Genomic DNA, 14,398 nt, shown 5'->3' with positions numbered 1-14,398 from the left:
CTCCGCAAGCTCAGCCCTGCCTGTGCTCCAGACATTGGGTGCTGACACACCTGACCCCGGCTCCAAAGTCACACGTTTCTTAAGGTAAACTAATTGCATTACAGCCAAATGTTTGTGAGCCCAAGAGGTAGCAACTTAATCTCCAAACTCTTCCATTGAGTGTTGGTTTATATTTACTCTCAGGGAGCCAACTTATTTCTGTTCCTTATGGGCCACCTCACTGTCCACTTCCACACACCATCTAAATGGAACAAGAGAGATTCCTTCACTCTCAGGCTTGATCTCTCCTGTCTTGGTTCCGATTGTCCTACTAATTTTGAGAATCTCATTGGTCCCATGGACCCTTCATTTCTTGCATCAGAGAAGGACAGATGCCACAGCTCACCTTCTGCATTATGTTAATGTCAGGTTCCTGCCCATTGTTTCCATTAAAAGTCAGACTCAGCAAATGGCTATTTTTTGTGTTAATTTAATAACAATTTTTGGGGACCTAATCCTGGAGACAGAAGGAGGCTAACCCAGTGAGTGGTACCTTTTTTTTTTTTAATTTTTTTTATTTATGATAGTCACACACACACAGAGAGAGAGAGAGAGAGAGAGAGAGAGGCAGAGACATAGGCAGAGGGAGAAGCAGGCTCCATGCACCGGGAGCCCGACGTGGGATTCGATCCCGGGTCTCCAGGATCGTGCCCTGGGCCAAAGGCAGGCGCTAAACCGCTGTGCCACCCAGGGATCCCGGTACCTTTCTTATCTCAAGAAACATGTCCCCAAACTCTGCCTGCAGTTCTCACTTTCCTTCCCTTTTCTCTTGCCTGTAAACTCACTGATTTCAGATTCCACGTTGAAATAAAGTGAAACCGATCAATTGATTTGTTCATTAATTCAGCAAATGCGTGGGGCACTCTCTATGTGCCAGGTACAGTGCTGTGCATGTTGGGGCATGCTCAGACAAGCAGAGTCTTTGTCCTCCAGAAATGTAGAAACCAGGCAGGTGAATGAGCTGCCTCACTGGTGTGTGCTTACCTCACTGGTGTGTGTAAGCACTATGATAAGCATTATACAAAGTAGCAGAGGATCACTTGGGATATGGGTGGGCGTTCCATCCCTGTGGTAGTAGCTGCATCTCCCAACAACTATACTTCCAAAGGGATGATCCTCTCCCCAGTGGCTTCAGCTCTCCCTGAGCTCTGATATCTCTGTTTCCTCCCCTTGTCTTGATTTCAGCCCCAGTTTGGTAATGACTTCCCACCATGGCTAGTCTATAGGCATTCTATCTTGCTTTCTTGACTCATTTAACCCTTCCTATACCTCTGAAAGTGGTTTTTTCATTTAAGACTCTTTGTTTGAACCAGCTCAGGTGAGTTCTGCTAGCATCATCGCTACTAAAGTAGACATCAGAACATGAGAGAGTTTGGCACTGACAGGGACCTGCATGTAGCTAAGCAGGACTCAAGAATAGCATGTGAGGTGGAAAGATGGGAGAGGAATGGTCAGGGATGGTACCAAGAGAAGCCAACTCATGAATGTTAAGGATTTAGGCATCTTATTCTGAAAGCTCTGATTAGCCAGCAATGGATTTTAAGAATGGGGGACCTGGGGCACCTGGCTGGCTCAGTGGTTGAGCATCTGCCTTTGAGTCAGGTCTTGATACTGGGGTCCTGTGATTGAGTCTCACATCAGGCTCCCCATGGGGATCCTGCTTCTCCCTCTGCCTATATCTCTGCCCCTCTCTCTGTGTCTCTCATGAATAAATAAATAAAATCTTTTTAAAAAATGAGGGACTTGATCAGATTTCTGTTTTAGAAAGAAGGTTTACCAACTGCAGTTGGTAAAGGGAGGGTGTGGGAGGGTGATTAGCTGGGAGGTACACAGAGATACAAGATGATTGGAGCTGCATCAGCTAATGGCACACCTTACGAGGTTTCCTACCTCTGTAAGCCATTGGTTCTTATCCTTCCAAAGTTCTAGTTGGTCAGTTTTTCTTCCATTTTGGGAAACTATCCAGTATCTTTCTAATATATGTGTGTGTGTGTGTGAGTGTGTGTGTGTATACATTCATATATATATATGTGAACACATTACCCAGTATCTTTCTGATATATATATGTGTGTATATATATGTGATATATACATGTATACACACACACACACACACACACACACACACACACATTGCTCATAACAAATTAGCCAGAGGTAGTTTCTGTTATTTGCAATTAAAGAATCCTGGTGCCAGATTCAAGTAGGAAATGAACAGGGTTCATATGATGTGGAATGGATGGATTTGCCAGACACTTGGGAATAATTACAATTGACCAATTTGAGATTGAAGGAAAATATGTGACTAAGGAAGGGAGAGAGTCCAGAATGACTTGACTTTCCGATTTGAGAGACTAGGAACATGAAGTACCATTCACCGAGAGGAGGGATATAAGAGGAGGATCAGTTTTCCACCCCACCTGTGGGGGAGGGAATGATTAGCTCAGTTTTGACAAAGTGAGTTTGCAAGTGCTTATGGAAACACCCCATAGACATTCAGGTTATGTGCCTTTTCCTGAATTTAGGAAAAAATATCTGGCTGGAGATAGATACTTGGGAAGCATCAGCTTGTAAGTAGCACTTAAAACTGTGGGAGTAGATGAGGTCACTCAGGAAGAGTACATAGCCTGAAAATAGAAGAAGGAAGAGCTGTGGGAAGGTAAGTAGCCCACACAGGTGCAGCATTAGAGGCAGTAGAAGTAGGTCAAGGGGTAAGAGAGTAAAGGGACTGAGCATGGGATCTGGGGTGCAGAAAACAGTGATGGAAATACAAAAGGGGTTTGACAGGATGGAGAGAGTGGGTGTGATTCAGAACTAGAAGTGCCTGCATTGTGGTGATTGAAGAATAGGACGAGGTCAGTGGGTGGGTGCTTGAGTCTGAGATTTCAGAGATGGAGCAATTCTAGGGAGCAATGGAACTTCAGGTGTGGTCTTGAAAGGGCAAAATACTGAGACGAAGGTGGTTTATGGATGGCCTTTTGCATGGAGCTGAAAGTCCTCTAGAAGGAAGACTTGCCACAGGTACCCGAGGCAAATGTGTAGTGAGGTCAGAGGTGAGGATGACAAAGGTATTAATGACTCAGAAGTGTAAATGTGAGAGTTTGGCATGAAGCAGAGCTTGCAAACACAAAGCAACTCCTATTTCAGATAAGCGCAGAAAAATGGTAGTCTCTGGGAGAGCAGAATTTCTCTCTGCAATGGAAAGTAGAGGACACAGAAGGCAGGGAACCTCCTTGACTAGGTTGGGAATAATAAAGGTGTTTTGTTTAGTTTTGTTTTACCATCAAGTGGGGCATGACAGGTTACTAGTAAGTCCTAGGAAGGAGGACAACAGTGGGGAATTGGATCTGAGGAGAATAGGTGATCAGAGGTGTCCCAAGTGTTGATAATATCTGGAGAGGGAAAAAAAAAAATATATATATATATATCTGGAGAGGGTTGTGGATTGCTAGAAGTGGAAGGAAACCTGGGTTCTCATTGGTGCCTCAGGCCCGGTCGTCACCCACCCATGGTGGCCTTCCCAACTATCTGTCCTTCCGTGGGCAAAAGTCACCTGGGATGTGGGAAACTCTGGGACTGGTGTTTCCTCCCAAAGGAGTCCTTTCCCACTCTAAGCTAAAGAAGCAACTCTCTCTCTAACAGCAATACCCACTAAGAGGTAGTGTTGATCAGAAATTTTGATACCATGAACATTTTGTTTTATGTTATCCTCTCTTATTTTTTTAATTTTTATGTATTTATTTGACAGAGGGAGCACAAGCAGGGGGAGCAGAAGAGGAAGAAGCAGACTCCTTGCTGAGCAGGGAGCCTGATGCGGGGCTTGATCCCAAGACCTTGGGACCATGACCTGAGCCAAAGGCAGTTGCCCAACCAACTGAGCCACCCAGGTGCCCCGATACCACCAACATTTTAAACCTAAAGCACTTCTCGATTCTCTCTGCCTTTGCCATGCTCTGTGATTGACATTACATACAAATGTGCTTCTGTGAGGATGGTTTTGAGATGTCTTCTTTCTTTGTCATCTGGACCTACTCCTATATCACCAGGTGAAGAGATGTCAAAAATCCTCTGGGGAAAACCCCAATTATCTCACAACAGGTAAGAGGTTCCTCTCCAGAGAAACAGAGCTGAGGCTTCTTGAGCTAATAACTGAACCTGAGGCCACTTCCAGTTTGTGAATTCTGACCCCTGGGGGTTGGTTTCTGCAAATGCACCTGCCCGCTGGGGCAGGACACAAAGGACTCCACTTTGGCTCGCACTGCCTTTGAAAAAACTGTCATTGATCTAGAGCAAGAATGTGGAGCCATCCATTTCTTTCTCAAACTGAAGAGAAAGGAAGTATTAAAAGTCACCTGAATGCAAAAAACGAACTTGTTAAAAAATAAACAGGGGCACCTGGGTGGCTCAGCTGTTGAGTGTCTGCCTTGGGCTCAGGGCGTGATCCCAGGGTGCAGGGATCAAGTCCCACATCAGGCTCCCTGGCAGGGACCCTGCTTCTCCCTCTGCCTGTTTCTGCCTCTTTCTGTGTGTCTCTCATGAATAAATCAATAAAATCTTAAAAAAAAAATAAAACAAAGGACTTGGGAATTTATTGGCAATTCTAGTTACCGAGAAAAGGATTTACAAAATGATTTACAAAATGGTGAAAATGTCATTGTTTGTCAATTTTCTTCATAGAAAGAAAATGACTGGTAAATAACAGTAATTCATTAAAGATTTTTTAAGCACTGACTGTGTGCCTTGTATATTTGTGTATGTGTTGTCACATGGCTCATGTGACCTGGGGAGGAAGGATGGCATTAACTCTGCAGAAGACCCTATTGGTAACAGGTGGAATTCGTGAATGTAGAAATCTTAACTTATAATTTTTTTAACAAGCCAAGATAAGTGGGAATGAAAAACAGATTCAGAGACTATGGGCCTATGCTTCAGAAAATTCAGTGTTTTTCTCATTTCTCTTAAAACCTGATAATGAAATGTATGGCCTCAGAAGCGACATCTTCACACTCCCTCTTAGCCAAAAGGCTGGGGAGTGACAGAAGCTAAATAGCTTTGTGAAAGAATGGGAGTTGAATTGCTGTTAATACCATGTTCCCCAAATAAAATGAAAAACCTCATTATTTGAAGTTAATGAAATTAATTTGAGATCGTTTTCAACAATCAGTGCAAATGCAGATCACGTGAAAGGGGTCTTGGCTCAGGAGTATCTTCTCTGACTCTTCAGAGTATTTGCCCATTATTTTTATATATTCAGCCATTGGTTGATAGAATAAGCCCTGAGATAGCATGGAACTCTTCCTAAGTAGTGGCTTTTGATGACTGGGGTCTCATTTGTGCAAAGAGAGTTGTGGGAAGGAAACTTTCCAGTCTGAATACAACTTGGGAAGTAGGAGCCTCCTGATATCGCTGTCAAGAAATTTTCTCTTTCCTGGTTTGACCCGTGTTAACTAGTGGACAACCCAGTAGATGGTGATAGAGACTGTGAAGCAGAGTTTATCCATGGCTCACTCAGCAACAATCTTTAAACTTTTTTTTTTCAGGGAGTACCTATTATGTGCAGACCTAGATTTTAGGGATACACGGCCCTAAGCTTACTGGACCTAATAGTGTAAAGAGGCAATCAAATACATGACTACAAATTTTGATAAACATTATGAAGAAAATAAGAGAAAAATGGGAAACGTTTAAGCTGAGATCTAAAGGAGAACAGGAGCTTCAGTTTGGAAAGATCTTAGTGGGTCTAAGAATCTGAGAGAGGCCAGTGAGGCCAGAGCTCTCCAAACTAGAAGGAGAGAAAGTAAGCTGGGTCTAGAAAGAGACAGAATTGGTGTCCTTCTACCAATGGTTTTCATTCCTCCCCCTGCCTTCCATGGCCCTGCTTTCCATGGCCCAAAGCAAAGGTCATTGTCATATTTATTTATTCATCTAATGTATAGGTACTAATCCAGGTGTTCAGAATATGGCAGGGCACCAGACAGACAAAGATAAGCCAGTGCCAATAAGGTGCCAGTTAATGGGCCTAAGATTTGCTGGTCCCTGGGGTGTTTTACTCAATACTTGACACAAAGTGCGTTGGGATACCCATTTGCTGTCTAGATGAGATTGGAATGGAGGCTCGGGGCATATATGTGTGAGGATTAGAGGGGAGCTTCTGGAGAAGCAGGCTTTGGGCTGAGCCTAGGGGATGAGGGAGGTTCTTACCCAAAGACAAGGGGAAGGATGACCTTCCAGGCTGAGGGAGCTGCTTGAACGAACACCCAGGGGCACTGCTTACTGTGTTTAGGGCAGCAAGGTAGGGCAGGCTGGGTTGGGTTTTTATTATAGTGGGAAGAGGGACTCGCCCACTAGCCAGAAAACACAAAACCGTTTAAAAGGTATTACAAAAAGAGGAAATTTTAATGCTGAGAATTGGTTTCATAGGTGACGGAATTGCTAAGACTTTCCAATAGAGGTGGTGAGGCAGCTCAGAGTTGGCACCAGCAGGAAGCTGCTACCTCCCCTGGTGCTGGGGGGACAGAGTGCTGTTACAAGAGCCTGGGACCTGGGACCGTCTTGTGGGATCAGGAATCACGACAGGTCCATGAAAGAAGAACACATCCCATGGTACCTGGGGACACGCAGTGTTAGAGGCAGGGAGCTAAAGCAGAGAGAGGAGAAATAACTGGCTTCTTCCCAACTCCTGCCTTCCATATCCTGCCAAGACGCCTGCTGGCCAACTCCACCAGAGGCTGAAGGGCACGGGAGCTTGGGAAATGTAGTTCCCTGTGATACAGAGCAGGGAGTGGCTCCAAGAGCAGAAGAGGGGATAAGGGGGGCAAAAGAGGAAGCCAAGGCAATTCTGATTACTGGAGGCGAGGCTGAAAAGAAAGGTATGTTAGCAATAAATTATGGCAGGTGCACCTGGATGGCTCAGTTGGTTAAGCGTCTGCCTTTGCCTCAGGTCATGATCCTGGGGTCCTGGGATGGAGCCCGCATGGAGCCCCACATTGGGCTTCCTGCTCAGCAGAGAGTCTGCTTCTCCCTCTGCCTCTGCCCCTTCCCTCTGCCTCCCACTCATGCTCATATGTGCTCACTCTCAAATAAATAAATAAAATCTTTAAAAAAGAGAAAGAAATGGCAGCCTTTGGTCTGCTAAGGAGTTTGAACTTTATTTTTGGTCATAGGGAACCATAGCTGGATTTTTTTTAAAGGAATTAATTTCAGGGCACCTGCGTGGCTCAGGTGGTTAAGCATCTGCCTTTAGCTCAGGTCATGATCTCAGAAATTAATTTCTATGAGTTTTTAAAATTATAAGAGTAATGTACACAGTATAAAAATATTTTAACAGCACAGAAACATGTAATATAAGAATAAAAAGTAAAGATTCCCTACTTCCTTCCTGATGCCCTCCCTTCCCATCCCATTCCCCAGAGGTTGCTAGTTTGGGGTATACCTTGCAAGTGTATACAAATACCACCACCACACACACACATACACACTACTACTTACAGATATATGCATAATGCAATTAATCTGTTATTTATATATGCACGATATACCCCATTTATGTATTTTAATATATATATTTCTGTACACATGAATACATAAATGGGGCATATTGTTTCTATTGGTATTGATATTAAAACACATAAATGGATTCCTATTAAACATTCTTTTCTCTCATTTTCTTCTTTCCACTAAAAATACATCTTGGATGTTTTCCATGACATTCCATGCAATACACACATCTACCCCAGTTTTATTAATGGCTGTATAGTATTCTAGTGCACAAGATTTATTTAACTAAATAAGCATTTAGTTTGTTTCTAGTCTTTTGTTGTTATGAACAATATTGCAATAACATCTTTTTTTTTAAGATTTTATTTATTTATTCATGAGAGACAGAGCAAGAGAGAGAGGCAGAGACACAGGCAGAGGGAGAAGCAGGCTCCATGCAGGGAGCCCGACGTGGGACTCGATCTCAGGCCTCCAGGATCACAACCTGGGCCGAAGGCAGCACTAAGCCGCTGAGCCACCCAGGCTGCCCTGCAATAACATCTTTGTACACACCCTTGCATTTCTGTCCAAGCATCTAGAAATAGAATTGCTGAGTAAAAAGGAATGTACATTTCTACTTGAAAGTATAGTCTCAATTGCTTTTAAAACTACTGTACTGCAGCCTGGGGATCCCTGGGTGGCTCAGTGGTTTGGCGTCTGCCTTCGGCCCAGGGCACAATCCTGGAGTCGCCGGATCGAGTCCCATGTCGGGCACCCTGCATGGAGCCTGCTTCTCCCTTTGCCTGTGTCTCCACCTCTCTCTCTATGTGTCTATCATGAATAAATAAATACATCTTTAAAAAAAAAAAAAAAGGAAAATTAGTCCTTAGACTTTCACTTGTGTTGTAGGTATTTCTATTTGCTATTTGTATTTTGGCTTCATGACTTAGCTCCCCCAAACATTTGCTTTCAACTTTCCCTCTAAATATTTGCTTTTAATTACAGTTAGCAATTTAATGCCTTCAGAATCTTCTTTTATCCTAGAAAAATATCCCCTAATATTATAAAAATACCCAAACATGTTTTTCTACTGTTCCTTTCATTTTTTAGATATAATTCTTTGACCTACCTCAAATTTATTTTGATATTAGAGGTGAGTTAGAGATTTTATTTTTCCAAATAGCTGCCTTGTTGTGCCAGAAATAGTTACTAATGATTTCATAACAAATATTTTCTTTGCTAATTTGAAATGCCACCTTTTTCATACACTAAATTCTCATATATATTTGAGGCAATTTCAGAAACAATTGTATCTGCCTCTTCACGAATCCTTATCACTTTAAAGTGGTTTTATTTTTTATTTTCGTACCTGGTAAGGCTAGTCATCCCTCATTACGTTTCATTTTTTTAGCTTATTACACAAGTATTACACACACATTCTCGTGGAAGATTTCTGAATAGAAGACAACTACTCCAGATGATGACGATGATGATGGTGATGATGCATTTATGGCATGCTGATTAAGCGCCAGATCTTGTTCTCAGTGCTTTAATATTACTGATTAATTTCTGCTATGTTGTAAATGCTTTTATTACTATACCCATTAGATGAGAGAAACTCCAAGAGTGAGGTGCTTATTCCCTTATCTTCTCAATGTTTCTTAGTTTAAATTTTCAAGAGAAAGACTCCTTAATTTTCTATACCAGGACCCATCATAGGTCATTAGCCAAGCTATGGATTGGCTCGTATTCAGCTATAATCCCGTGAGGTCACAGTCCCTTAGAACAAAGCAGAGTTCCATAGGCTGGACTGTGATGGGTCAGGCACCATGGCTGATACATTTGGTACATCCTCCAAATGATACACGTGTGCAGTGCTTTCTGTTTCCTTTCATGTTTGCTCCTGGATGAGAAACCTATGCCTACTTTGGGGTTCTGAGTATGAGCAAATGAACATCAACAAAACTTCTTAAGGGCAGAACCAACCTGTTGTAAGAGACACAGGTGAACTCATATGGGATCAGGGATCTCTGCTGTACCAGTGCCCCTAAAAAATATTTAAGAGGCTCACCAGATTTGCTCGGCTGACCAGCAAGCTTTACCTGGTTGGCCTATCAAAGACTAAGCTTTCAGGTTTAATGGTGGGTGTGATAATGGGGTTAAGTAGTTGAAGCGTTGGAGGAAGGTGAGAAAATATAACCAAATGGACATATCCTGAAAATAGGGTGGCATTGACACCCAGAGGATTACGAGTCTGTAGACCCATCTTTCTTCCCCTCCCCAACTTTACCGGCTCCTAAAAGGAAATGTTTTTCTGTCACACTGCCAGGGACAAACCTCATTGTTTGTTTTAAGAGAACACTCCATTAATTCTGCAGTATAGAAAGGGAGTTGGAGTTTTGCATTGGTCTGTGAACATCTCAAATATTTACGCATTACACTGGTGAATTTTAAGGTGTTAGTATTACTCATGCTTTTGTGAAAGCTGTCTGTAGGAAAATTCGACTGTTGAGGGAATCTAAAAACACCTGAATCTTTTAAGATCATCAAGAATTAACCAGTTTTCCATCTGAGTCTCTTTGGCTTACTTTTGAAAGCTTCCTCTGCTTTGCAGGCTTATCGTTGTTCTTTCTTTTATAGGATGCAAATCTTCCACTGAAAAGAGATCTAAATGCGGGAGCATTGGGAGACTTGAGTGTTGTTTTTACCAGGAAACCAAACTGGAGGAAGATGATGGATAACTGTGAGCAGAAGACCTCGTATTTAGATGACTGTTTATGATTTACATTTTATTCAAATTCTTAGGAGTTCTTGGAAATAAACACAGAAAGCTTTGGGAAACCACCAGCTAAATACCAATGCCGATGGAGGACACTTATCCTACTCTGCTTTGTATCTGGATTATTTGTGGCCATTTCCAACTCATTAGGTTCCAAGACCGTTGAGAGTTGTGTCTAAGTTATGTTATGTTCTTAGCCCCCATGGTGCTTCATATAATATATAATAATCATTGTGCCTAAACAGACTTTCATTTAAAGACAAAAGTTTTTTCCCCTATGTTGGAAAAAATGAAGATCTTATCAGCAGAGGACTCTAGAAGAAGCACACGGTAAACAGAGCATAATCACGGCTAAAGGCTCTTTCAGTGTGACAAGCTCTTACTGCTTTAAAATAATATATATTGGGGCGCCTGGGTAGCTCAGTCAGTTAAGTGGCTGCCTTTGGCTCAGGTCATGATCCTGGGGTCCTGGGATCCAGCCCTGCATGGGGCTCCCTGCTCAGTAGGGAGTCTGCTTCTCCCGCTGCCTCTGTGTGCATGCTCTCTCTCAAAAAAATAAAATCTTTATTTAAAAAATATCTATTAAAATAATATAGAATTATTCTATTATTGAACTTTTGAGATGAAGGATGGCTCAACCAGAACTCTCTAGGAGAGCTTCGGAGGCAATCTATAGAGAGTACAACCTGAAGGCATGCTACTGTCTAAATTTGTTGGGTAGAAGAGAGCAAAACTGGCAGAGCTCCCAATTAAAAGCCTCTTACTTTTTACCTGCCACCCTTCACTTCCTCCTTTCTGTCTTCTCGGAGAGCTCTTTGTAGTTATCTTTTCCTCACACTCTCCAGCCACTGGTTTCAGATTTTCAGATTTTCACAAGGTTCTAGTACATTTAAAAGTCTGCTAATACTATAGTATGTGAGGCATCAGGCAAAGAGAAGGTAAGAACTTTATTTTTTTTTAAAAGATTTTATTTATTTATTCACGAGAGACACACACAGAGAGAGGCAGAGACTTAGGCAGAGGGAGAAGCAGGCTCCCTGCAGGGAGCCCTATGTGGGACTCGATCCCAGGACCCTGGGATCATGACCTGAGGCCAAGGCAGAAGCTCAACCATTGAGCCACTAGGTGTCCCTAGAAGGTAAGAACTTTAAATGAAGGCCCCTAAAAGCATGCTGGGAAGGGGGTGGGGAAGGACCTTTGGGTTTGGGAAAACTGTAAAATTGTAATCAACATCTTATCATTTTTTAAAAATGATGCTATTGTCATTGGGTCATACTTTTCCTTTTGTGTATAAGCTCAGTTATCACACAGTAGCTCATGAAGTTGATGGGAGCAGATAACCTCATTTTAGAAATAGCACCAGGGAGAAATGAAAGCAGGGAGAAAGAAACTCATTTGGATAGCACCACTCTTGTCCTAAATTAAGATGTGAGATTTCCACTCAGCCTTTGCAGTAAGGAACCAAGCCTGAGATGAAACCAGTAGAGTAAAGGCATAATATATTAGCACCAGGGTCTTGTTTCTAGAATAGAAAGAGAAACCCCCAGAAAAATAGGAAACACAGTCATTACTATATTAATCTTTTCTCCTCAAGGGAGATTAATTTTAGCCTAAAATCTAACATGAGGTTGGTCTTAGAGAAGACTCTTATTTGTTGATTCCTGGAATTGTTGTCACAACTGAAATAGTTTATTGAGGTGCCTGATGGATGCTCCTTTACTTTAGGGCCTAACAACAATAGATTTCCAGCTAGTGTTACTATATAGAGAAGGTAGATAAATTGACTTAATAAATTCTGGTTGGGGTACCTGGGTGGCTTAGTGGATTAAATGTCTGACTCTTGATTTTAGGTCAGGTCATGATCTCAGGGTTGTGAAATTGAGCCCTGCGATTGGCTCTGTGCTGGGCGTGAAGCTTGCCTCGGATTCTGTCTCTCCCTCTCTCTCTGCCCCTCCCTGTTTGTGCACTCTTTAAAAAATGAAAAACTTGGATCCCTGGGTGGCTCAGCGGTTTAGCACCTGCCTTCAGCCCAGGGCATCATCCTGGAGTCCTGGGATCTAGTCCCACATCGGGCTCCCTGCGTGGAGCCTACTTCTCCCTCTGCCTGTGTCTCTGCCTCTCTCTCTCTGTGTCTCTCATGAATAAATAAATAAAATCTTTAAAAAAAGGAAAACTAAACATAAATAAATAATTCTTGTTGACTCTTCGGATCTTCTGGACCATTGATGTTCCCTGGTGTTGTCACTTGCTTACTATTTTTTTTTTGCTTTTTTTAATATAAAAGTTTTATTGAGTGCTCGCTTCGGCAGCACATATACTAAAATATAAAAGTTTTATTGAGCTATAATTCACATACCATACAATTCACCCATTGAAAGTATACAACTATATATGCTCACAGAGTTGTGTAACTGTTATCACAATCAAATTTAGTACATTTTTCATCACCTCAAAAAAAAAATCCCATGACCATTAACAGTCCACTGCTCTGTTTCCCCCCTACCACTATCCCCTCACTAACCACTTACTAACCACTAATCTACTTTTTTTGTCTCTGTAGATTTACCACATCTGCACATTTAATATAAATGAAATCATATAATATGTGGTCTTTTGTGACTGGCTTCTTTCACACAAACAGTGTGTTGTTTGTGATACATGCTGTAGCACGTATCAGGGCTTCGTTCTTTTTTGTTGCTGAATAATATGCCATTGTACATTTTTAATTCATTCATCAACTGGTGAGTCTTGAGTTGTTTCTAATTTTTGCCTATTATGAATAATGCTGCTCTGAACATTTTGTTCTGGTTTTTATGTGAATATAGGTTTTCATTTCTCTTGGTATATACCTAAGGGTGGAACTGCCAGGTCATATGGTAATTCGATGTTCAGTTTTTTGAGGAAGTGCTGTCTTCCAAAGCAGCAGGGCCATTTTGCATTCCTACCAGCAGTATATGCGGATTCCGATGTCTCCACATCCTCACCAACCTTGTTGTTCTCTTTGTGATTATTGCCATTCTAGTGAGTAGGAAGTGGTATTTCATGTGGGTTTGATTTACATTTCTTGAAGGCTAGTGATATTGAGCATCTTTTCGTGTGCTTATTGACTAATATTTTCTTTGAAGAAATGACTATTTAGATCCTTTGTCCATTTTCAAATTGGGCTCTCAGTTCTAGTCAATTGATCAATATGTCTATCCTTATGCCAGTACCACATGGTCTTCATTACTGTACATTTGCAGTCAGTTTAGAAACTGGGTAATATGGATCCTTCAACCTTGTTCTTCCTCTTTGAAATTGTTTTGGTTATCCTGGGTTCCTTGCATGTCCACATTAGGATCAGCTTGTCAATTTCTATAACAAAGCCAGCTGGGATTTTGATGAAGACTGTGTTGGTTCTGTGATTAATTTGAGGAGTATTGCCATCTTAACAATATTGTCTTCTGATCCATGAATACGGGTTCTATGTTTATTTAGCTCTCCTTTAATTTCTCTCTTTTTAAAAATATTTATTTATTTGAGAGAGAGAAAGAGAGAGAGAGAGATAGCAAAAGAGAGCTTGAGTGCAGCGGGGGAGAGGGAGAAGCAGGCTCTCTGTTGAGCATGGAGCCCAAAGGGGGGGCTCGATCTCAGGACTCTGGGATTATGACCTGAGCTGAAGGCAGACACTTAACTGACTGAGACACCCAGGTGCCCCTTATTTAACTTATTTCAATAATGTTTTGCAATTTTCATAGTATAAGTTTTGCACCTCATTTTTAAATTTGTTCCTAAGTATTTTATTCTTCTCTGTGTTATGGTAAATGGAATTTTTTTCTTTCAGATTATTCCTTGCAAGTGTATAGAAACACAATTGAATTTTGTACATTTGATTCACTTTTGCTCTAAGATAACACTTATGCTGGTAACAAAAAAACACCTACAAGAAATACTGCTTGTTCTAAATAGATTGTTCTAATGAAGTAGCACATTATTAGCCAAGCAGTGGCTCTGTTTCAGCCTGAGGACCAAAATATCTCATTAAAAAGCAGATACATAATGCAGAGGCATTTAAAGGTATCATATCCATCCCATAGATGGCTTTTGATGCTTAAGTACCTCCCG

The 14,398-nt window shown here is 41.7% G+C and overlaps 1 long non-coding RNA gene across 2 annotated transcripts in view; it reads left to right on the top strand.

Annotated features, from left to right (window-relative positions):
- The first annotated feature begins 9,319 nt into the window (after positions 1 to 9,319).
- LOC144292968 (uncharacterized) overlaps positions 9,320 to 14,398 on the top strand; it is a 37,339-nt gene continuing 32,260 nt past the window's right edge. The window contains exons 1-3 of one of the 2 annotated variants that reach the window (XR_013360392.1): positions 9,320 to 9,519; positions 10,156 to 10,624; positions 12,145 to 12,281. This is a non-coding gene — a long non-coding RNA (uncharacterized LOC144292968). Of the gene's footprint in view, positions 9,520 to 10,155; positions 10,625 to 12,144; positions 12,282 to 14,398 lie in introns of those variants that run through there. The other variant, XR_013360391.1, reaches the window with a different exon arrangement.

The sequence above is a fragment of the Canis aureus genome, chromosome 21 (genome assembly GCF_053574225.1).
Source record: "Canis aureus isolate CA01 chromosome 21, VMU_Caureus_v.1.0, whole genome shotgun sequence".
Lineage (NCBI taxonomy): Eukaryota > Metazoa > Chordata > Mammalia > Carnivora > Canidae > Canis > Canis aureus.
This window is presented reverse-complemented; position numbering and strand designations above follow the sequence as displayed.